Source organism: Ambystoma mexicanum, chromosome 2p (assembly GCF_040938575.1).
Source record: "Ambystoma mexicanum isolate Mex_15411 chromosome 2p, UKY_AmexF1_1, whole genome shotgun sequence".
Taxonomy (NCBI): domain Eukaryota; kingdom Metazoa; phylum Chordata; class Amphibia; order Caudata; family Ambystomatidae; genus Ambystoma; species Ambystoma mexicanum.
In genome coordinates, this window is record NC_090923.1 from 727,361,719 (window position 1) to 727,385,556 (window position 23,838).

The following is a 23,838-nucleotide window of genomic DNA, read 5'->3' on the forward strand; positions in this document are numbered from 1 at the left end:
TCAGCTGACCTATTTCTCAAACTCCTCTCTGCCTGCAAGCCATCCGCCTCCCCGCTGGACCCCTGCCCGGCCACAACCCTTAAAGAAATTTTCGCATCTACCTTTTCAGGAGAACACGCAAGAACCATCATAAATGACTCACTTGCCTCCGGAATTTTTCCTGACGCATTCAAAACGGTTCACGTCAAACCTCTATTAAAAAAACCTTCCCTCAACCCTCTCGAGCCTAAAAACTACCGCCCGATCTCAAACACAAGGTTCCTTGCCAAACTCAACTAAATGCCTTTGTCGGAGCCAACAATCAACTAGACCCTGCTCAATCAGGTTTTAGAGCCCGACACGGAACCGAAACCACCCTTACCTCAATCTGGGATGACCTTAAAATCACGGCAGACGTCGCGGGATGCGGTGCATTAATCCTTCTCGATCTATCAGCCGTCTTCGATCTATCAATCCTCCTTGACTGCCTCCACTCCCTAGGAATTTGTGGAACCGCTCTAAAGTGGATAGCCTCGTTCCTCAAAGATAGATACCAAAGAACGCTACTCTCCACCTACTCCTCCCAAGCCCGACCAGTCGACACAGGAGTCCCACAAGGAGCATGCCTATCTGACCTCCTGTTCAATCTCTACCTAATCACCCTCCCACCAATAATTCGCTCGCACAACATCCTGTGTTACAACTACGCTGATGACACCCAACTAATTCTAAAACTCCTGAACTGAAATCCCAACTGCCGACCTGACCTCGCTTCCTGCCTCCTTGACATTGAGCTCTGGATGACCAGAAACCACCTCTTGCTAAATCCCTCCAAAACCGAAATCATAAAATGTGGCAACTCTGAACTTCTTCCACACCCACTACCATGGCCATCTGCCATGGGCAATTCACTGACTCCCTCTAAGTCAGTAAAGAACCTTGGTTGAACCCTCGACTTTGACCTATCACTCTCGCTCCAAGTCAACAACGTCTCAAAGTTCTGCCACTACCACCTTAAAACTCTTAGACACATCTTTCCATATCTCTCTTTTCCCAACAGACTCTCCGCGGTCCAATCAATTGTTATATCAAGACTGGACTACGCTAATCCACTCTACCTCGAAATCCACGCTTACCAAATGAATAAACTACAAAGAGCACAAAATACGGCAGCCAAACTACTACTAGCGCTCGGCCCGAGAGACCACATGTCCCCAGCCCTCAAAACTCTGCACTGGCTTCCGGTGGCCCGAAGGGTAACCTTCAAAAGCTTATGCATTTCTCACCGAGCACTGCACAAAACCAGACCTCAATATCTTCAAGACAAGTTAAAACCCTATCAACCTCCACGTACTCTAAGGTAGCTCAGCCGGCCTCCTAGTCATACCTAAAACAAACTCAGTCAGGTTAGGCGGATCATCATTCTCAGCCTTGGCCCCAACGTTGTGGAGCTCACTTCCGCCCCACAATCGCCTAACTGAAGATCTAATGTCTTTCCGCAAATTACTGAAAACTTGACTCTTCCCCCAAAAACCAACCCCTGTACTGAAACTAACTTGAACTAAATAACAGCATCACAATTACACCAACCCAACAAACTACTGATCTTGTATAGCAATAAGACAAATAACATAACAACAGCAAGATCCGAGCGAGAAATCGACAACTAATAACCGCTAATGTAAACTAAAAGGACAAACAAAATAGAATGAGGAAATTAAATCAATACAATGAAATGGATAAAAAGAATAAATCGTACGAAACCAGTAATTGAGGTTTAAATTATTGAAATAGGTGTAATGATTGCAATGGACAAATGAACAAAATGACCGAAATGAATAAAGAGAAGACAATGGAAAGACGAATACAGGAGATTGATGAGTACACAGACAGATTCAAATACATGAGACGGGTGCAGTGCACGACACAGATAGAGAGCACAGAACGGATCCAATGTGTATGGCAAGTGACATGGCCTTGAACCGATAATGCAGGATGAATAAACGAAGCGAGTAGAGCGGACGAAATTGGTGGAAAGGCTGAAGCGCGTAGAACAGATGAGTGCGCTGAGCGGGCGAGTGAGTAGATCGGATGAGTGTGTAAATTCGGATGAGTGTGTAGATTGGATGATTATGTAGATGGGATGAGTGTGTAGAGCGGATGACTATGTAGAGCGAAGGAGTGTGTAGAACGGATGGGTGTGTAGAGTGTATGATTGTAGAGCAGACAAATGTGTTGAGCGGAAGGGTGTAGAGCGGATGACTGTAGAGTGGAGGAGTGTAGAATGGATGGGTATGTAGAGCGGATGAGTGTGTAGAGCGGACAAATGCGTCGAGCGGAAGGGTGTCTAGAACGAATGAATACATAGAGCGGACGATTGCGTAGAGCGGAAGAGTGTAGAGCAGACGACTGTATAGAGTGGATGAGCGTGTAGAGCGGATGGATGCGTATGAGCAGAGGAGTGTGTAACCCTGCAGGAGTGCATAGAGCAAATAGCAGATGAATGCGCGGAAAGGATGAGTGTAAATAGCAGATGAATTTGCAGAAAGTCCACGTGCATAGAACGGATGAGTGCGTGGAGTTGATGAGTGCGTGGAGAGGATGAGTGCGTAGAGTGGAGGAGTGCGTAGAGCGGAGGAGTGCGTGGAGCAGAGGAGTGCATAGAGCGGAGGAGTGCGTGGAGCGGTGGAGTGCGTAGAGCGGATGAGTGCGTGGACCGGATGAGTGCGTGGAGCGGATGAGTGCGTGGAGCAGATGAGTGCGTGGAACGGATGAGTGCGTGGAGCGAATGTGTGAGTAGAGCGGATAAGTGCACGTAGAGCGGATAAGTGCGCTGAGCGAATGAATGTGTTGAGCAGAAGGGTGCCTAGAGCGGATGAGTGCTTAGAGCGAAAGGGTGCTTGAGCGGACGAGTGTGTAAGAGCGGACGAGTGTGTAAGAGCGGACGAGTGCGTAAGAGCGGACGAGTGCGTAAGAGCAGACGAGTGCGTAAGAGCAGACGAGTGCGTAAGAGCAGACAAGTGCATAGAGCAGACAGGTGCACAGAGCAGATTGATGTGCAGAGCGGACTATGTGCAGAACAGACGAATATGCAGAGTGGACGAATATGCAGATCGGACAAGCGTTCTTAACGGACGGATGGGTGCGCAGAGCGAATGGGTGCACAGAGTGGGTGAGTGCCTAGAGCGGGTGAGTGCATAGGGCGGGTGAGTGCTTAGAGCGCGTGAGTGAGTAGAGCGCGTGAGTGCGTAGATAGAGCGAGTGAATGCATAGAGCAGATGAGTGAGTAGTGCGGGTGAGTGCGTAGACCGGGTGAGTGCACAGAAAGAACAAGTGCTTCTAGCGGATGAATGCGTCGAGCGGACGAGCACGAGCGCCTAGAGCGGACGGGCCCCTAGTGCCAACGAGCGCCTATAGCCGAAGTGCACGTAGAGCGGATGAATGCGCAAATGATGGAACAGGGAAGTATGTGGATGGAATAAGTGATGTATGTGGATGAACGGATGCCTTATGTGGATAGACCGTGTGACATATGTAGATAGACCGGGTTACGTATGTGGAGGGAACGAAGGAAGTATGTGGAAAGTACTGATATAATATGTGAAAGGTACGGGTCAAATATGTGGATGGAGTGCATAAATCAACCTGGAATACACCGACCCGATCGGAGTACATGGAACAGACTAAAGGGCATGAAACGAATTTGAGAGCATGGAACAGGCTGGAGTGCATAGAACAGACTGGAGTGCATGGAACGGACTCAAGTGCATAGAACGGATTGGAGTGCGTGGGACGGACTTGTGTACGAGGATCGGACTGAATTGCGTGGAGCGGATTGGAGTACGTGGAACAGATTGGAGCGCATAGTAGTATGCAACATACATGGAATGGTTTAGAGTACATAGAACATTTGAAAGAGCACATAAACAATCATATCACATCCCCACGCCTACTCTCTTCTTTACACCACCACTCAACTAGAACACAGAGATACTATGACACGATTCGGTATAACTGTTCTCATACCAACATCCACCTCATACTCCACACTCTAACTAAACACTGCTGGTTACACACCCCCCAGCCAGGCATTCTCCTCAGGCCTAACACAGCCATAATCGATCTGGATAAACCTACCAGAACAAACACATACTCCTGATCTCCCAACCACCACACCTAATGCTAAGAAGCAGCTATAACACGAATACGAATGCCACACCAGCTGCACACATATACGGTGTTCACACGCACTTTTGACTCTCTATACTCTCTCTACTGACTTGAACTTCGGATCCCGTCGGCATTCAACCTACCAGCGCCTTGAGACTATACCAATGGTACATAAGGCGCTATATAAATGCAAAGTAACATAACATAACATATATTGCATACATAACAACAGTTTTCCTGCCACTTACCTTTCACACTTCATAGATCACAACATTACTTAAAAAAGAAAAAAATGTATGTGCGCATTGACAGCAGTAACATTCATAAATGCGCATAATGAAACTGAAGACCGGAAACAATGGCTCTACTCATGTAGCAAACATATATATGCAGAGAAGTACATGCAAAACACACACAAAAACATTCTGCTTTGCACTCTGTGCATCTTTCCACACCTTTTTGTCATCCTTCCACAATGCGAAGTACTCCATTTTGAAAGTAAATAGTCCTACACTAATACACACACGTGTTCAATAAGACGTCATACAGTACACTCCCAAATAACCCACCTACCGCCTTCACAAACATGCTTATGCTCCCAAGTCCCCAGTCATATCGTAAGCCATCCATTTATGCACTTGCTGTTCCTGCCAAGCCGTCCCCCTAGAGTTTTAAAGAATGTATTGTACAAATGTAAGCACTATGCCATTAGCCAACATATTTTCTTACTATCTTCTTACACCAATCCAATACCCACCTCTCTCCAGAAAGCCACTGGCGTGGGCACTTCAAAATACAACCTGCAATAAGCCTACTCTCAGCAACTAACAAAGTAAGTACAATACCATCATAGTGTTGTACGTCTTAGTAGAAGAGTGCACTATTGTTGTATTGTAGCATATACATTTGCGGCAATCCACCAGTATGTACTTCATTGTTACTCATGACACCTCTACAGGTGCTTAGTGTTTGTTATGTCTCCACCATTAGACTAATCCCCACATAATAATATACTGTCTCCAACCGAAAGTTGGAGGCCATTACACAGTGACACACTTCCATTTATATGCCTACCCTCCTTTTGCCCCACTAATGCACATTGCACACATATACATTTGAAAATCTGCATGCCCACACTTCCCTTTCTTCAGCAACAGCAACCACACTATGCCTACCAAACTGCACTCCATAGAAAGCAATGCAGAAATAGAGCCACACAACCTAAAAACATAGAATGTTGCCATCCACTGCAAGCAGAACATCTACAGAAAGTTGAAAGAGAAGAGCTAATTCAGTCATTAAGGGAAACGGATGCATCTACCAGTAAAGACAGTGTAGTTCATCTGTCAAAATGTGAGAATGAAAAGAAAATCACTAAAAACAGTGCAACGCGCACTACTGCTAACAGAGCACGTACAAATGGTAATGTAAACACAAGCAAGCATTCAAAAAAATTCTTTTACAAAAAATGTTCCACCACAGAGTCCTTTAGAACCTTATAAATAGAGGGCAGAAATCACGCTCAACCCTCAAAACCTACTGCAGAAAAGACATCCTGGAAGCTCGTGAAACGGAAATTGTTCATAGTAATTTTGAACAGAATGAAATCACTAACAACATTCATTTGTAAATTGCACGCACTACTTCGAAACAAACGCAATATCAGCATAGATACCTTTGGCCACATCTGTACAGGTGATTGGAGTCACACCACCAACACAGCTATACTTCAATTAAGAATCATACAAACAAGAACAAACAAACCAAATTGACTTACATCAGAGTGGACAAGGGTATAAAAAGATGCACAATACCATAATGGAAGAAGAAACACTGCTTTCCGAAATATCTCCATCAAACTTAGATGTCACTCTCCATTCCACCAAACCAACACGCCTCACCTACAAATGGCCTTGTACATCAATGTGTAATGTTTGCCAATGCTTAATGAAATCTTTACAGCAAAACCTCAATCAGTATGTCAAAGGCAAGGAGAAAAGAAAAATTAAAATACTACAAACTATGGACTCCTGTCCAGTGCGCAACTACACAGGAATACGAGGACATTCCTGAGCCTGTATTTCTGGACCTGCTTGCAAAAGCACCTTCCACTGTATCAAAATGTTAGCAACCCACCATTCAACAGTCAGAAATCTAGTTTACAAACTGTACTATGCAAAAAGTCCAGCTTTAGCACTGCAACATTTAAATGATATTCTCCCACACGGTACAGCCAAACAAGTGCTCAAAGAAATAGAGCACATCCAAAGGAAATATTGTGGAACTGAAGAGCACTTATACACTCCAGCATTTTCAGACAACAGTACTGACAACATTGCAACTATCAACTTTTTATAACATACATACAGAAAGGAAATACAAAAATTCAAAAGCTTATCTGCTGAAACGCCAAACCAAGTATGTGTGTGTTGTCGTAGAACTTTCCATAGAAAGAGCACCAAAACTATAGATATGATGCAGAAAATAGAAGGCAATGAGGAATCCCAATGGTTTCAATTAGCTCTGTACCTTATAGCTGAAAACAAATACGAATTTACGAACACCTCCATACTGTGCACTTACTGCACTGCAAAACCTGACAATAACCAAAGGCCTTCACGGGCAATCAGTAATAATTTGGAAGTATTTACACTGCCCAACGCACTGCAGCAGCTTAATTTGTATGAGAGCATTATAATCCAAACAGTGCACCCATTTCAAGCAATAATAGGACTTCAACCGAAAACTGCAAAATTGACTCCCAACGAATTACTGAGAGGCATTTGAGATCTAATGGTAAATAGACACTCTATGAGTGCAAAGGCCAATAGAAGAATCTTTGATCATCCTGGTAAATGGTGTACCTACAAAAGACTAAAGAATTTGGCAGCAACTAGTGGAATTAAGCAAAGTTAGGGAAGCCTTGCAATACCTGAAACAAAACAATGAATACTACAAGGAAATAAACGTTGAAGAAAACCTGAGAGAAACAACCAAAATAATTCAGGACTCCTCAACAACTGGCCAATTTGAACATCTAGATCCTAGTGCAGCCTCCAATATTTTAGACCACTATACAATTCACCCACTGCACTCCAAAGACACCATAGACGATGCACTAGAAACATATCAAATGCGGCAAGCCAAAGGAGCGCCAATCAGTATATGGCAAAAAAGTGTAGAAGCACAAGCCTTTCCTCTACTCCTCCGACTGGAAAAGGTGGAAGATATGATGAAAGATCCACACAAATAACAGCATCAGAATACCGCTGCTTACAAATGTATTCTGAAGACCCTAGATCTAGACAGAATGGGGAGTACATATTCCACCTCCTCTTTGAAAGTGAACTGGGAACACTATGTTATGGAGTTGCCCACACATTGAAAACAGGTTCCCATTTTCAAAACATGTCTGCTACACAGCTACTTCCAAAGGTGCAAGAGAAGGACGAAGTTTTACAGTCAAGTATTACAAATCTCTTGGCAAACATGAGTGGTACGAAAGAATACTGATTCCGATGGTGCGCAACCTTGGCCCACCCACATTATTTATCACTTTAAGTTGTGCAGTGTATGCATGGGAAGACTTGCACACTTTCCTACGCATAGCAAACAAAAACAAATTAGGGGTAGACATGAAAACACCAGGAGAACTTTGCTCTCTTGATCCAGTAAATGTTTCACAGTACTTCCATCATCGCTTCCTTTGCATGCTGCACTTCATTTGCAATAAAGCACTTCCTCCCCTCGTAGAAGTGGAACACTTCTTTTGGAGAAATGAATATCAAGCCAGAGGAGCATCAGACATCCACATGCTTTTGTGGATTAAAAATGCTCCTAAATTTGGTGAGCAGAGTAATGAAACTGTTTTACAGTTCATTCACAAATATGTCTCTTGCGAAATCCCTTTGGAAAGTACACGTAGTGACCTACAGGCACAATTTTTGCAGTTGCAAAGACACAAGTGTGGCAAGTATTGTCGGCGCAAATATAAAAACAGAGGCAAATACTACACCAAATGCTGCTTTGGTTTCCCTATACCAGTTTCAACAACAGGGTGAGTAAACAGCTTCATGTCTTCGGTTCGACACACTAAGAACACATACTGCATAAAAAGGAGCGAAGCATCAAAGTACATCAATGATTACAATGCAATAATTGCTCTCCTTTGGAATGCTAATGTTGATGTACAGTACATTGCAGACAATTCCACTGCAGTTGCACAATATGTCACAGCCTTCTTAAACAAAGCAGAGGAAACGGCTCAAAGACCTCTGGGATGACATATCATCTGACAAAACACTGGCACAAAAATTGTACAGCTTTGGCATAAAAATGCTGTCCCAAAGAGAATGTGGCTCCTACGAAGCCACAGACTGTTTCACTGGTACCGCCTTATATGGGAAATCTGAAAACATTGTGTGGCTAAGCCTTGTTCCTGCTGCATCCAGAAAGAGAATACTGAAATCGTATGAAGACATACGACATACGAACAATAGCCAAAAACAATCCCAACAGCCAGGACATTTTGAAAAACAACTTATTGGACACATACTACCTGAACAGGAGTATTACTTTAGAAGCCTTGTGCCTGTACCAGATAGTCCAAAACTTTGCGTACAGAAAAAAGGTAGATACAGAGTGGAAAGTTGTGAAGGCAGCCTGGTGAAACTTACCAAACGCAGCCTAATTAATCATATGAAATTGTCATTAAAAACTCCTCAACACAAAGAACTGTACTACATGGCTCTACTGCAACTTTTCAAATCATGGAGAAAAGAAGAAGCTTTATTAGCCACCCACACCTCCTATGAAGAGGCTTTCAATGCAAGTGAAAGTACAATTACAGATGAAAATTTTACACAGTACAAAACCATATTGGACAATGAACGCCAATAAGAAGAAGAACTTCAAGCACAACTAAATGTAGACACTTCTGAGAGCAGTAAACCTTCTGTAAAAGGCAGCCAAGAAGCACTTGGACAGCCACACATAGCAAATGAGGCAGAATTAGCCATGACCGAAGTACCCACCACCATGTTTCAGTATGCCCAGTCTGCAGAAGAGTCGGCTGTACTGAAATCCCAACTAAACAATAAGCAGCATACCATTTTTCTAGAAGTAAGTGAAAAAATTGAACATGGTATATAGCACGAAAGGAAAACTTGCACCTGCAACAACTACAAACCTGTAATGCTGTATGTAAGTGGTGAAGCTGGATCAGGAAAACATTTTTAATAAAAATGATCAGTAAATACCTCCAACAATTAACAAACAACAACCTTTGAGCTGTTGTAACCGACCCTACAGGTTTGGCTGCCTAGAACATAGGTGGAGTCACTCTACACAGATTGCTACTCCTTCCAGTAGAACACAAAACAAATTGGAGTACTATAAACTTTCAACAGAATCTGCTATGGAGCTACAAAGAGTTTTGAAACAAATGAAAATTCTCCTAATAGATGAGGTGAGCATGGTCTCCAACCTAATGTTGGCTTTGATTCACCTCAGATTGCAAGAGGTCCTCAAAACAGACTACGAAGAACTCTTTGGAGTTATACATGTCATTGTTTTCGGAGATCTCCTTCAATTAACACCAGTGAAAGGTGAACCTATCTTCAAAACCTTGGGACACAAAGTGTGCCATAAAAGTCTTGGAAGCATCAGGAATGTAAAACTCTGGTAACATCTCCAACACAGAGAACTAACTCAAAACATGCGTCAGTCTGCAGAACTCAACTACACCAACTTTTTAAAAAACATACGGGGTGCACTATCAAAGGAGGGGCAGTCTACCCTCAATACTAGACGCATCCATGAGCTGTACGGGCGTACCACATGTGCTGCTGATGTAATCGAACAATTAGCGCACATAAATTTCACCTGCATGTCCTTAATGCCAGCTCTAGGAAGCTGTGCACAATTAAATCCAACAATACTGAAAAACGAAAAACAACCACTAGTGGAAATTCATGCCACAGACAAACTGGACGCACACGGTATGACAATACCTATCTGTCAACCAGGCATAGCACGACTAAATACCTTAGAAACACAGCTGGTTTGGAAAAAATGTTAACATTATGTGTGAACTGTAGAGTAATGCTGATATGTAACCTTGACATAGAGCAAGGGTTAGTTAATGGAACACTTGGTACAGTTGTTGGCTTCCAGACATACCCATGGGACAACAGCATTCAGTTTGTGAACATCCAGTTTGACAAACTTCCAGAAGTTAACAAGATAGGATGCACAACGGCGCGATTCCTTCTTTTCAAAGACATGTATGTACGCAGAGAACAATTTTCTGTCGCTAGCTTATGCAGTAACTATTCATAAATCGCAAGGTCTAACCTTAGCTCAAGCATTGATTGATATTGGCAGCACAGTCTTCAAAGAAGGCATGAGTTACGTAGCACTGTCACAGCTACGTACACTGGAAGGACTGTATCTAGTGAATTTGATGTAACTCCAGTCAGTGCAGACATTCCTTGCATCATAGAGTACAATAAACTATGTGCACTGTACATACCCCATCTGAACATGTACCCTGTTCATGAGAAACCCAAAGGTTTGAAAAGAAGGCTCATTCAGTCAGAAGTTGTAAATGATTTGACAACACTACCATCAAAGAAATTGAAATAAACTCAAACTAGATCAACTACCAAAAGTACAGACAAAAGGAGTAAACAAGACAAGACATACCCAACTCCAAACACAAAAGAAATGCATCTTCAAAGAAACACCATACCCTTTCATCAAAGTACTCAGACACAGAATTACCTGGTCCATTCAAGTTTTCCAATACAACAGGTGTTAATTGATATGCAAATGTAACATTGAATGTTCTATTACAAATGCCAGCAATTATTGAACACATTTATTTAACAGGCGCAGACCAGTTCTGTTTGTAAATGCTCGCCCTTCACAGAAATGCAGTAAGTAATCCTGACAACATTTACAGTGTCTCAGGAATAAGGCAAGAATTGGACTACTGTGCTCGAATGTGAAATTCCCTTTAAACCAAACAGAAGATCCACAAGAATTTCTAATGTACTTGTAACAAATACTGAAAAAGAAAAACATACTCATCAATGAAATCTTTCACATTTCCTGCATACTGAAACATGCATGCAGTCTTTGCAACCATGTCATTCATGAACAAGTCATTCATGAACAATGCTTTGTGTATGTAGCAATACCTAACTGTGACTCCAGTGCATTTCAGCAACTGGTGCAAAATGCAAACCATAGCATATTGGGAATGTCATGCAATTCTGATAATCGTTCGACGCTACATATACACTCACATAGTCAATATGTAATATTAATGCTCTTAAGATACAATGCCGATGGAACCAAAAGCAACTGCAAACTTACTGCCTTCACACACGGACAGGTCTCACTTGACAACAAAAACTTCACAACAGTATCCATAATCTGCCACACAGGCGACACATCCAGTGGAGGCCACTATACTGCATACATTAGAAAGCAATGGTCATGGTGGGAATGCAATGATACTTCCATGATTGCAAAGCAGAGATTACCTGCAAATCTTGCAAATGACTACCTAATATTCTTGAAGCCAAAACATAGTCATTGATGTACAAACCTAGTATACCTTACTCCCCAGCACCAACCAGTACTTTCGTAAATTGCACACAAATAAAATGTCCTTCCACACTGTCGACCTAAAGCAACTTTGCATACAGCAAGCATTGAAGAAATGCATTACAGTGCGTGTTGGACAATTTTATCCCCAATGAGTACACTCACACAAACAGTATGTGTATACAAATCACAGTCGCAGTATTTTCCACAGCATACGTAAAATGGAAAGTACTAAGTATGAGAGTTCAAAACTATCCTCAGTAACCTCTGAAACCACCAAGTATGCAAATGAGTCAACTGCTCTCTAAGAATACTCATACAACTGCAAGACATATGCAACTATCACTACGTAAACCCATAATGGGAGACTACCACATCGGAATGTACTCAGTTGTGAAAGTAGCAACAGGAATGCACAAGCTTGTAAACTTACCCTTTAGGAATGGGACACTGTAAACAGTTAGAATACACCACCTGATATCTAACTGCAACCAGAATACTACAATGTTATTTGCAGCATCAAAACAACCCAACTCAACCTTCAACAACGACTGTGCAACAAACATATCCTCAAAAACTTCCAAAGTATGAGCAGTTACTGTACTCCAACAGGTACTTAACTACCGTCACAATTCTGCAATGGCACAGTACAATGCCACAATACTTGCAAATCACCAGCAGCAACCATACACATAAAGAAACAGTGCCACTAAAAGGAACAGTTAAACATTTACAAAACACCAACTGCTATACAACGCCACCTACCCTACCAACATGTATAGGGCAGAAAGCGTAAACCATTACATTTCCTCCTACTTCAAGAGTACACCTTAAAAGTGCTATAACCACTCCAAACGTTACTGTATTTCATTGTGCACCATAGCAGCAAAGACATTTGGAAGGTTTTTTTGTAATCCAGCATGGATTTTTTTTTCCCACAGACCCAATGATTATGCAAAGAAACACAGGAACTGCGCTCATTGCACAGTACACTGGTTCAAAGTATAGTACTTATGATATACTAGTTATGAGGGTCCACAAAGTAAATAAATTTCTGAGGCTTGTGGATCTGCTTAGATCACATGCTGTGCATAGGCCGACATCTAGTGGAAGCTGCGGAGTATTACAGTTTGTTTTTCGAAACTCGAAAATGGGCGTCGACACAGGCGTGCCAGTAATACTATCCCTAGTGTGACGTCCACTGTACCCAAGATCCCTCACGCGTCTAGGATCCTCAGATTGTTTTTTTCCGCCATACTGGTCGGAAGCATCTTGCGGAGTTCCCTGGCCTTAGCCATACTTTTGCTGTTATTATAAAATTAATTCTTATTCATTCCCTTCCCCACCCCAACGTCGACCCTCCACCTCGACGACGGCTGGAGAAGTCATCGACCGTCGACTGCTGCACGACGGATCTGGGCCTCGGAAGGCCGCTGGCCTCGGCCCGGGCCTAGTAGGCCGCTGGCCTCGGCCCTTGCAAGTAGGGAGAGTGGGGGGTGGTACATACTCTTCACTCTTGATATATAGTTACATCATTATATATATTCCTACACTTAGCAGCCCGCTGCCTTAAGGTGCGTATGGTGGGTACCCCTTTTCAATTCTGCCCCAAGTGCAATCGCAAATACCCTTGGGTCGACAGGTACGCCACGTGCAATCTCTGCTTGCCGAGGGATCACCCCGAAGCGAACTGCAGAGCGTGTAGTAGGTTTAAACCTAAGACACTTAAGGACCGTTCGACAAAGCGTTGGGCCCACCACGCCAGTCAGGAGGCCATGGCAGCGGAGGGCGCCTTCAGCGATGGCAGCGACGCCGTACCTTCGGACGGCGAGGGCATTACGGCGTCGAAAGACAGCCGGCGAGCGCAGGTCCCCGACCTCGGAAGGTCGTCCGGCAGGGCGGCTATGGGGAAGACCCCCGGCGACGCAAGCGCTACACACATAACACACACTAAACACACTAAGACCAACCGGACCTCGACGATGTCGACTTCCCGGAAAGGGGCACAAAAAGAACGGTCCGACTCGGTGTCCTCTGGGCGCTCTCGATCGAGATCACCTCACGACGCAAGGCAATCATCCACTCTTGCCAAGAGTGCCTCGCTACACACATTAACGGAAGTTCGATCGTCGGGAGACGAAGACGACTTCCACCCCCAGGCCGCGCTCCAAGATACCGAGACCGCGGTTAACACCAGTGAGGCCCCACGCTCGAAACACACAGATAGCTCTCCAGACCCTCGGCGCCAGGCGTCGAAAGTCTCTGGGGCCTCCAAGGGACAGGGAAAACATTTTTCCACGCACGGGGAGGGGGGAAAACAGCGGAAAGCACAGCCTTCCACTCCTGTAAAGCCATCCTCCCACCCTAGGCAGACAAACAAACACAAATCTACCCCTCCTACTAAATCACCTACCAAAGTTATACCCTGTTCCAGGGAATGGTCCAGTGAAGACATAGACAGGGTTATGTCTAGAATGTCTTCCTTGGCTGATTTTTATGATAAGAACCCTGATCATTTTCTTTCATATAACCCTCAAGGGGCCACACCCTCAGGCTCCTCCGATCCTATTCCTCTAAGTAAAAAACCCCGGTTGGAAAGACCTGAACCCTTCGAGGTACAGCCTTACTCCACTCCATTTTCTACTCCACACCCCAGTTATCAGGGACAGGGTTTCCCTGAAGAGGACCGGGAGTTTGAAATCTCAGAAGAACAAACCGGGGCGGATTACTATGCAGATGATGAGGACCTGGAGGAGGGAGAAGATGAGCACGAAATTTACAGAGTAGATTCCCCAGTGCAAAGCGAAGCCCCAGTTACCGACTCTCCAGTTGATAACCAACCCCTCCTTAATGAGGTTCTCGCTCGAGCAGCGGAACATTTCCACATCGACACCCACGGTGTACAGGAGGAAAGGGACTTCGCAGAGGAGTTTGTAGGAGAGAGGAGACCGGTCGCTCAGACCATCCCTATCCTCAAATCCATCCAACGAAGAATAGATCCTTCCCTGGTGAACCCTAACCTCACCAGAGCCGTCAACCCCAGAATTGAAAAGATTTTCCGGGCAGCCCAGTCTGACCCTCTGTATATAAGGGGACATCTTAAACCAGATTCCCTAGTGGTTACCAACACTAGAAAAAGGGCTGGCACGCCCTTATCTTCATCAGAAGCTCCTCCCGACAAGGAGAGCAAAAAACTTTATGGGTTTGGCAGGAAGGTAGCCTCAACGTCCGCCTACCAAGCAAGGATTGCGAATTCCACCACCCTGTTGGCCAGTTACAACTGCCATCAATGGGAAGAAGTCGCGGCGCTCATTGCCTCTGCTCCAGAACCGTTAAAAGGCCAGCTGGCTCGGATCTCGGCAGAGGGGAGAGCCGTGTCTGGTTGCATTTTAAAAGCAACTTTCGACGCCGCTGACAACGCAGGGAGGTTGATAGCAGAAGGAACTGTTATCAAGAGACATGCGTGGTTAAGGCAGTCGGGATTCAAGACAGAAACACAGGCTTCCTTAATAGACAAGCCAGTGGAACCCGATCTATTGTTTGGGAAAGCGGTCGAGGACGCACTTAAAAATGCCAAGGATGAATATGAGACTCTCAAATCCCTTGGCCAGCTTACCAACAAACCCCCTAACCTGAGGGGGAACAGTAATTTTCGTCGCCCACGCGGCCAAAATTCACAAAGAGGCAACTATGCCCAGGGACAGGGTACACAATGGAATAACAACCAGCAGTCTACCCAAAGTTACGGCAGGGGTAACAAGAGAGGTCGTGGAAGAGGCAGAGGCAGCCCCAACAAGGGAGGTGGCACGCCTCCACCAAAGCAGTGACGCTCAGTTCAGGGTCCCTTCTCACGCAACCCCAGTAGGGGGACGCATTTCCACCTTCACCCAGGCTTGGGAAGGGATCACCTCAGACAGATGGGTGCTGTCAACAGTATCCGCAGGATATTGTATAGAGCTACTGCAGCGTCCCCGGAACCATCCTCCACGACAAAGAGTGCACTCCCTAGAGCATCAAAAGATCCTTCTCGAGGAGATCGCCATTCTGCTAGAAAAGGACGCGATAGAACTCGACCCAGGACACCAGGTAAACAAGGGTATCTATTCAACTTACTTCCTTGTGCCAAAGAAAGATTTGACAATGCGCCCAGTATTGGACTTACGGCCTGCCAACAAGTATGTCAAGCCCCAAAAATTCCGTATGACCACGCTACAAGAGGTAATCCCCCTCCTAAAAAAGGGGGATTACATGGCAACCTTGGATATGAAAGATGCTTATTTTCATATTTCCATGCTCCAAGCGCACAGAAAGTACTTGCGCTTCAAGGTGGACAGTCGCCACTACCAATTCAAGGTACTGCCCTTCGGGATAGCTTCAGCACCAAGGGTATTCACCAAGGTACTGGCGGTGGCAGCTGCACACCTACGCAGGGAGGCAATCCCAGTGTACCCTTATCTGGACGACTGGCTCATAACGGGGGAAACCCCAGGAATTTGCAGGTCAAACATTCAGAGGACTATCGACCTCCTCCACGAATTAGGCTTCTCTATCAACGAGAAAAAGTCAAGTCTGGTGCCAAGCACCTCAAAAAAGTTTCTAGGAGCTATCCTAGATACTCAGAAAGGATTGACCTTCCCTTCGGAAGAGAGAATTCGGAACTTACTCCTGCAGATTCTGCATTATCAGTCAGGTCAACAGATAACAGTACGCAAAGCTATGCGGTTACTGGGCATGATGGCGTCATGCATTTACCTGGTCCCCCACGCGCGTCTGCGCATGCGTCCCATGCAGGAATGGTTGGCGAAACAGTGGTCTCAGGCAAGTGGTCAGTGGGACGATCTAGTGGTCGTTTCGCCAACACTCGTACAGAGCCTACACTGGTGGACAAGAGAGAATCTCGCAAAGGGGAAACCCTTTTACGATCCCGAAGTACAAGCAGTGGTGACTACAGATGCATGCCTGACTGGGTGGGGAGCTCACCATCTCCACCACACAGCTCAGGGTCTCTGGTCTCACTCAGTAGCCAAGAACCACATCAATCTGCTAGAGCTTCTGGCAGTATTCCGAGCGCTAAGGGCGTTCGAGCCACACCTACTGAACTTGTCGGTGCAGATCAGGACGGACAGCACGACAGCCATGTTCTATCTGAACAAGCAAGGGGGGACTCGTTCGCCAAATCTGTCCAAGCTTGCCCAGAAAATATGGATATGGGCACTCAGACGGAACATCTTCCTGTCATCGCAACATGTTCCAGGGGAGCTCAATTCCCTAGCGGATGCTCTAAGCAGAGACTCCCTCCCAGAGGAACACGAATGGGTCCTTCACAGAGACTTAGTAGAAGATCTCTTCTCTCAGTGGGGTTTCCCCACTATAGACCTATTCGCCACAAGCGAAAACAAACAATGCCCAGGATTTGCATCCAGGTTCCCCCAGCCGGACTCCCAAGGGAATGCCCTGTGGATGAACTGGTCAGGGATGTTTGCGTACGCTTTTCCACCAACTCCTCTCATCAGGAAGGTGGTGTACAAGATGAACAAGGAATCGATGACGCTCATCCTAGTTGCTCCCATGTGGGCGAGACAGCCATGGTTTCCACACCTACGCAAGATGGCGGTGTGCGAGCCCATCAGACTCCCAGCCTGGTACAACCTACTGTCCCAGCAACAGGGTCAAACAGTGCATCAGGAACCCAACTCTATGAACCTAGCAGCATGGCTCCTGAAGTCATAGAGTTTGGACATCTCAAATTACCACAGAGGTGTATGGACATTCTAAAAGAGTCCAGGAAACCAAATACAAGGCACTGTTACTTTGACAAGTGGAAAAGATTCGTTATCTGGTGCCAGAATAAACAAATCAACCCGGTTGATTGCACTCCTTCCAATGTTGTAACATACATGCTCCACCTGCTGGACGCAGGATTGGTTTTTAACTCTCTGAAAGTACACCTGGCAGCCCTCTCGGCTTACACCACATCCCATAACAAGGTCTCGTGGTGGAAAGTACCAGTGGTTAAAGCCTTCATGGAAGGAGTAAAGAGACTTCACCCTCCTATTTCGAACCCACCGCCAGGATGGGACCTCAACGTGGTGCTAGCTAAGCTCATGGGACCCCCATTCGAACCCATGCATAAAAGTAGTCTCAAACACCTGACTTATAAAACGGCCTTCTTAGTAGCCATTACCTCCATAAGAAGGGTCAGTGAAATTCAGGCTCTGTCAGTGCAAGATCCTTTCTTTACTATCCACAAGGACAAACTGGTTTTACGCACACACCCTAGGTTCTCACCTAAATTCATATCCAAGTTCCATGTAAACCAGTCCATCGAGCTTCCGGCTTTCTTCCAAAACCCGCAAAGCTCGGCTGAGGTGAGACTACACACCCTAGATGTGCGTAGGGCGGTCCTATACTATGTAAATAAAACCAGACCGCTAAGGAAAACAGATCAACTGTTTGTCTCCGTAGCTACAGGCAGAGAGGGGGATCGCGTCTCTAAGGGCGCTATCTCGAAGTGGATTATCAACTGTATACAGCTGTGTTACTCTCTTTCTGAAAAGACTCTGCCTTTTACGCCAAGGGCCCACTCTACTAGAGGCATTGGTGCCACTCTGGCTTTCATTGCAAATGTTCCCCTCGACACCATTTGCAAAGCAGCTACTTGGAGCTCTATTCACACTTTTACTCAGCATTACTGCATTGACACTCATTCCAAGACAGATACACAAGTGGGACAAGCGGTTCTAAGACACCTGTTTGCTCATGACCCTTCTCACATCCCACCTCCTTCTTCTGGTACTGCTCGCTAATCTATGCACAGCATGTGATCTAAGCAGATCCACAAGCCTCAGAAGGGATACATTACTCACCGTAATCGTATTTCTGATGCTTGTATCTGCTTAGATTCACATGCGACCCACCCTTCCTCCCCTCCGAGAGAAGGCGCATGATTGCTTGTAGTCTTACCTTCCTGTCTATCTGCTTGGATTATCTGTACTCACGCTACTCCTCATGCTTCCTCATGTCAGAAAAAATACAATCTGAGGATCCTAGACGCGTGAGGGATCTTGGGTACAGTGGACGTCACACTAGGGATAGTATTACTGGCACGCCTGTGTCGACGCCCATTTTCGAGTTTCGAAAAACAAACTGTAATACTCCGCAGCTTCCACTAGATGTCGGCCTATGCACAGCATGTGAATCTAAGCAGATACAAGCATCAGAAATACGATTACGGTGAGTAATGTATCCCATATGCAATGTAGTGGACTGCATAGTAACGAAATACCTGCTCTAACATGCTCTGTTCTCTTTTCCCACAGATAATGCAGCAGCGATTACTACAACATTTCACATTCCATACACAAACAGCACAGGCCCTCCCCAATCCAAACAGTAAGTATGCAATTATTGGTATCATACTTCTCTACAATGTCCACAGTGCAATGTGTGCACTTACACAAAGAAACAGCACAGGCCCTCCCCAATCCAAACAGTAAGTATGCAATTATTGGTATCATACTTCTCTACAATGTCCACAGTGCAATGTGTGCACTTATTTCCGCAATGCACATAGCAATGCAACAATTTGCAATGCAAACCTATATTACACTACACAGTTTGTACCTACGCCCTACATGCTTCACTACACCCAGTACAGTGTAGGGGCTCCAGCCATGCACCCAATGTTGTAGACCCTGCCCACAACCGCCGCTGCACTGTACAACTATGCACACAAACATCTATCCACGTACCAGAAACCCCACATATAACATAGCCACCCACCCCTTAGCCATTGCAGTTGTCATTGCTTGCCATTTCTTCCACACAATAGATAAACTGTTTCCTACGTACACTGTTCACCTAAGCCTAAAATAAGTGGACAGACTGAATGCACTACACTACAGTAACCTACCCGATAATCTACACAATCACAACAATGCAAATTGATCAATGTATCCATATATACAAACGTACGTAACTGTCCTACCTGCTGCAACATTTGGCTCCTCACATTCCACTGGCACCGTTTAGGCCATTAGTTCATCGTCATTGTTATGTACACCATTTCAAAAGAAGGTATATACCACAGATTTCACGGCAGCACATGGTACATAGCTCAGCAGCCATATTTCAAACATTGCCTACTCCTTACATTTTTAAACTTCTGTTTCCCTTTCTTATTGTATAATGTAAACACCATTTGCACACCATAACCCCCTTACAATGTTTGAAGAACGTATGCAGTAATTCCTTTTCTTTCATCGACAGCCCCAAACACATTCACGCTGCAAGACACCAAACTGCGTACGATGATCCAGCCTCCCACGTATGCTGAGGCAGCGCAGTGTGCCATCATCCACCGTTAGCTCGTAACACACTGCACATATAAATGTTCCTTAGAGACTAAAAGCACATTTTATGTATGTTGCCATCTGTGCATTCAGAGCAGCATGTGTACTGCACCATCATCTCTACTTATACGTCGTAATAACTTCACCGTAATGACACTACCAACATTCGGTAATGCATGGGACAATCGAAACAGGTTGCCGGCTAAATCCTTTATTTTATTCCAGCATCATCTCCGGAAAGCGAAACCTAACATTCCTCTCATTCAACAGGACAAATGCGCTTTGTAAAACAGCCTTGAGTGAAAAGCATGATTAGCTCCAAGGGCAGACATTGTATGGAATTGTATAAAAAAAGGATACATAACTTACACTGCAGTTGCTCTGTCCATGTGCCCCAAAGGTACTCTGCAACAATTCAATATGCCGTACACTGCAATTTGTCACCCACCCAATACAAACATGGAATTTGCCGAAGTTATGTAGGTACAACTGTACATCTCGTGTGAATTACGACTAAAATGTATTAAGCTGCCGTTCTGTGTGCATAATTATACATTTACTGTACCGCACACTTTCTCTGTGTGCATTGTACGGAGGTTTGTGACGGCACTAATCACGCGCCTTTACAGTGGCATGTCTCCACCATACCCCGCAAATTGCAACTGTGATTTTAATTCGTTTTGTTGCCATTCTTCCCCAGCCCCTGAAAATCCAGATGTAAAGGACAAGTCGAAAAGGGAACCCAAATCGTGCCGTGAAACAGCACACCTTATGCCCACTCGTGCAGTGCTAGATTTCCTGTGTTGCCCTTACTATGCCCTTTCAAACAATTACCAGTTCTACATACACTAATTGTATTGTATTGAAGGTAATAACTGCCACAGGTTCACGCAGCGGTCAACCGGCACACAAACGTCGACAGCTCACATTTCAATGTTACATTTTTAAGAAAACCAGCTCCTGCAATCCGAGGGGACCCCCATGAGGGTTGTTTTTTAAAAAATTTTATTTGGACACACACAGAGACATTATGCCGTGGGTTTAACAACACTTGCTAGCACTGTCATTTTTTGTAAAAAGGAAACACATGATAGGAGCGTCTGGTGGCAACGTTTCAAAGACATTTTGCTTGTGTGGAGCCGTACAAGGACAGTATCACCTACAAAACAGAGAGCAAAGCTGTGGGTTAACATATGATGTTACTCAATAACACACACTACGTGGTCCATGAGGCAGTCACCTAGTATGACATCCTTCCCGCAAACTTTTGTCATGTACGCTGTCACTAATAACAGCTACTTACATCTATTCTTATTCTTTCTTCTCAGATACCTGGCACCTTACAGGGCATGCCACACCTTCCACATTCCAACAGACAGGTGGTGGACCAAGCATCGCAAGATTACCATAAGTGATTTCGCCGATATGGTCCTGTATGTCCCATTTGCAGTTCCAGCAATATGAACCAACCTGCAAACGTTTATTATATAAAGCATCCCAGAGGCAGCAGCTGCTATCTTGTCTATCTTGCAAAGAAAATGGGCCTCATTACACGGATGGCGGTAAGGGATTACCGCTACCGGTAAGGGTACCGGTAATCCCTTAACGCCTTACTACGAGGTCCCTTCGCGGGTCCCTACCTTAATGGCTGGTTTTACCAGCCGTTAAGAACGGGACCCACAAAGGGACCTTGGAGGTAATTACGGTACCGCAATTTGAGGTACCGTAATTACCGCCTTCCCCATTCCCATTGAGCCCTATGGGGGCAAAAATGGGAATAGGGAAGTGCCATGGGGAATTACCGCCCCCGCACACCTTGGAATGGGGCGGTAATTCCGCCATTCACCATGGCGGACTTGGTAAAATACCGGCGGCAACCATGGCGCTAATAGCGCCATGGTTACCGCCTTCCGTGTAATGAGGCCCAATGTGTTCTTCCACACGGCCCACCAAGGACCACAAAGTTATCCTTTTTTCCACTTTGCTGGACAACAAAAGAAGCACAGAAGCGCAGATACGGCATTGCACACAAGATTTGGTTTGCATAATTAAAGAGCGATGATGGCAGCCACCTTACACGTTTGTGTGAACATTCTGTAGCAAAATAAAGCGCTTGTGGATTCCAAGATGGCGGCCGAGCCGGGTGGACGTGCGTGAGCGGAGTTCCGTCCCCCAGCTCGGGCCGCAACAATAAAGATATACAATTAAGCACACACCGTGCCCAGCGGAGCGTAGCCTCCCTCCAAGACCAGGTGGGAAGAGAAGTCCCGAGAAGAGAGGTCCCCGCACTGGAAGGCGAGCCCTTCCAGAGACTCCGACCGCAGAGGACGGGCGTGATCCAGCGACCCGGCCCCGGAGCAGTCCAGCGGCGCGGAGCATAAGGGGAACCCAATCGCTGGAAGATTCCCTTCAGGCCCCGCATGCATCAAGAAGCAGAGAGCCAATCAATGGAGGAAGAAGCGAGGGCCAGAAGAAGTGGAGCAGAGCGGAGGACCCAGGCGCAACTCCAGAGAACGCCCAGACGGACTCGAGCAGCGGACCGGGGAAGGCGCCGTCCCGACACAGCGTACCCAGTCGCGGGAAGGCTGTAATCAGAGGCGGGCGCTACCCCCGCAGGAAGATTCCAGGCGAGGACGGGGTCCGGTCAGTAGAAGCTGCCACCCAAGCGAAAGAAGACCCGCTTCTAGACGTTCCCGATCAGAGAGTAGAAGGGGATCCGGCCGCAGCGAGCACGCCAACAGAAGACGGCAGAGCCTAGCGGAGGCGCAGAGTCTCAGAGTCTCCGAACACTCAAGTACGAGGTGGGGGGGAGAGAGTACAGCAGCGGCCGACCACCCCCCCATAGATAATATCGCAGCACCCCAGGGCACCACACGGGAGAACTTCCCGGGTCTGTGAGGGCAAGAAGCCACAACTCTGACGCTACAAAGAGGGGAAAACAAGTCCCTAAATCCAGAGCACATAAACCCAGTGTGGCGGCAGACCTGGGCCAGCCCCACATTGGAAACGTAACACTGCTTAGCCAAGGGGCGCCGACCCCTCCCCCCGTGAAACCCTTACCCCATCAAGCGTCGGGGGAGGCCGGCCCCTCGGCCTGTCAAAAGGAAACATTTCTTTTTAAAAAGGGGGAGAAAACAAAATGCTCAAAACCCCAAATAGAAGGGGCCGCACCGAAAACTAGAGCCGCAAGGGCCCTCACCTACGCACAAAAGAGACCGATAAGGGGGCTCCTGGCAACGCAACTAAGACCCCCCAGACACATAGCAGACCCCCAGCAAGATCAACGTGGACCACGCACAGACTGTGCAAACACCACAATACAGGGCCACAGAAGCGGATACCTACAACCGCAAAGGGCAACGCGTGGTGCGCCTAGAAGGCACACAGACCAGGACACCCTACCAGAAATACAAGCCAAAAAGATACATCCACGAGATAAGAACCCTGGGACCCCAAGAACATATACACGTCAAAAGCCAGGACCAGACATAGAATTCAGGCAGCACTGACAAAAATAGTAGAACCAAACAGGATCAGGACTTGATGCAAATCTGGGGCGCAGAAAAAACAGTGTCTAAGCAGACTGACAAACAAAAAAAACAAGGGGGAAAGAACAGCAGAACAGGAAGAAGATGCAGGTATGGCCTCGAAAGACGATATGAAAACCTGGTTCAAGGAATTTCAAGAACAATTCATGTCCACTAAACAGGCACAGTCCGAAAAT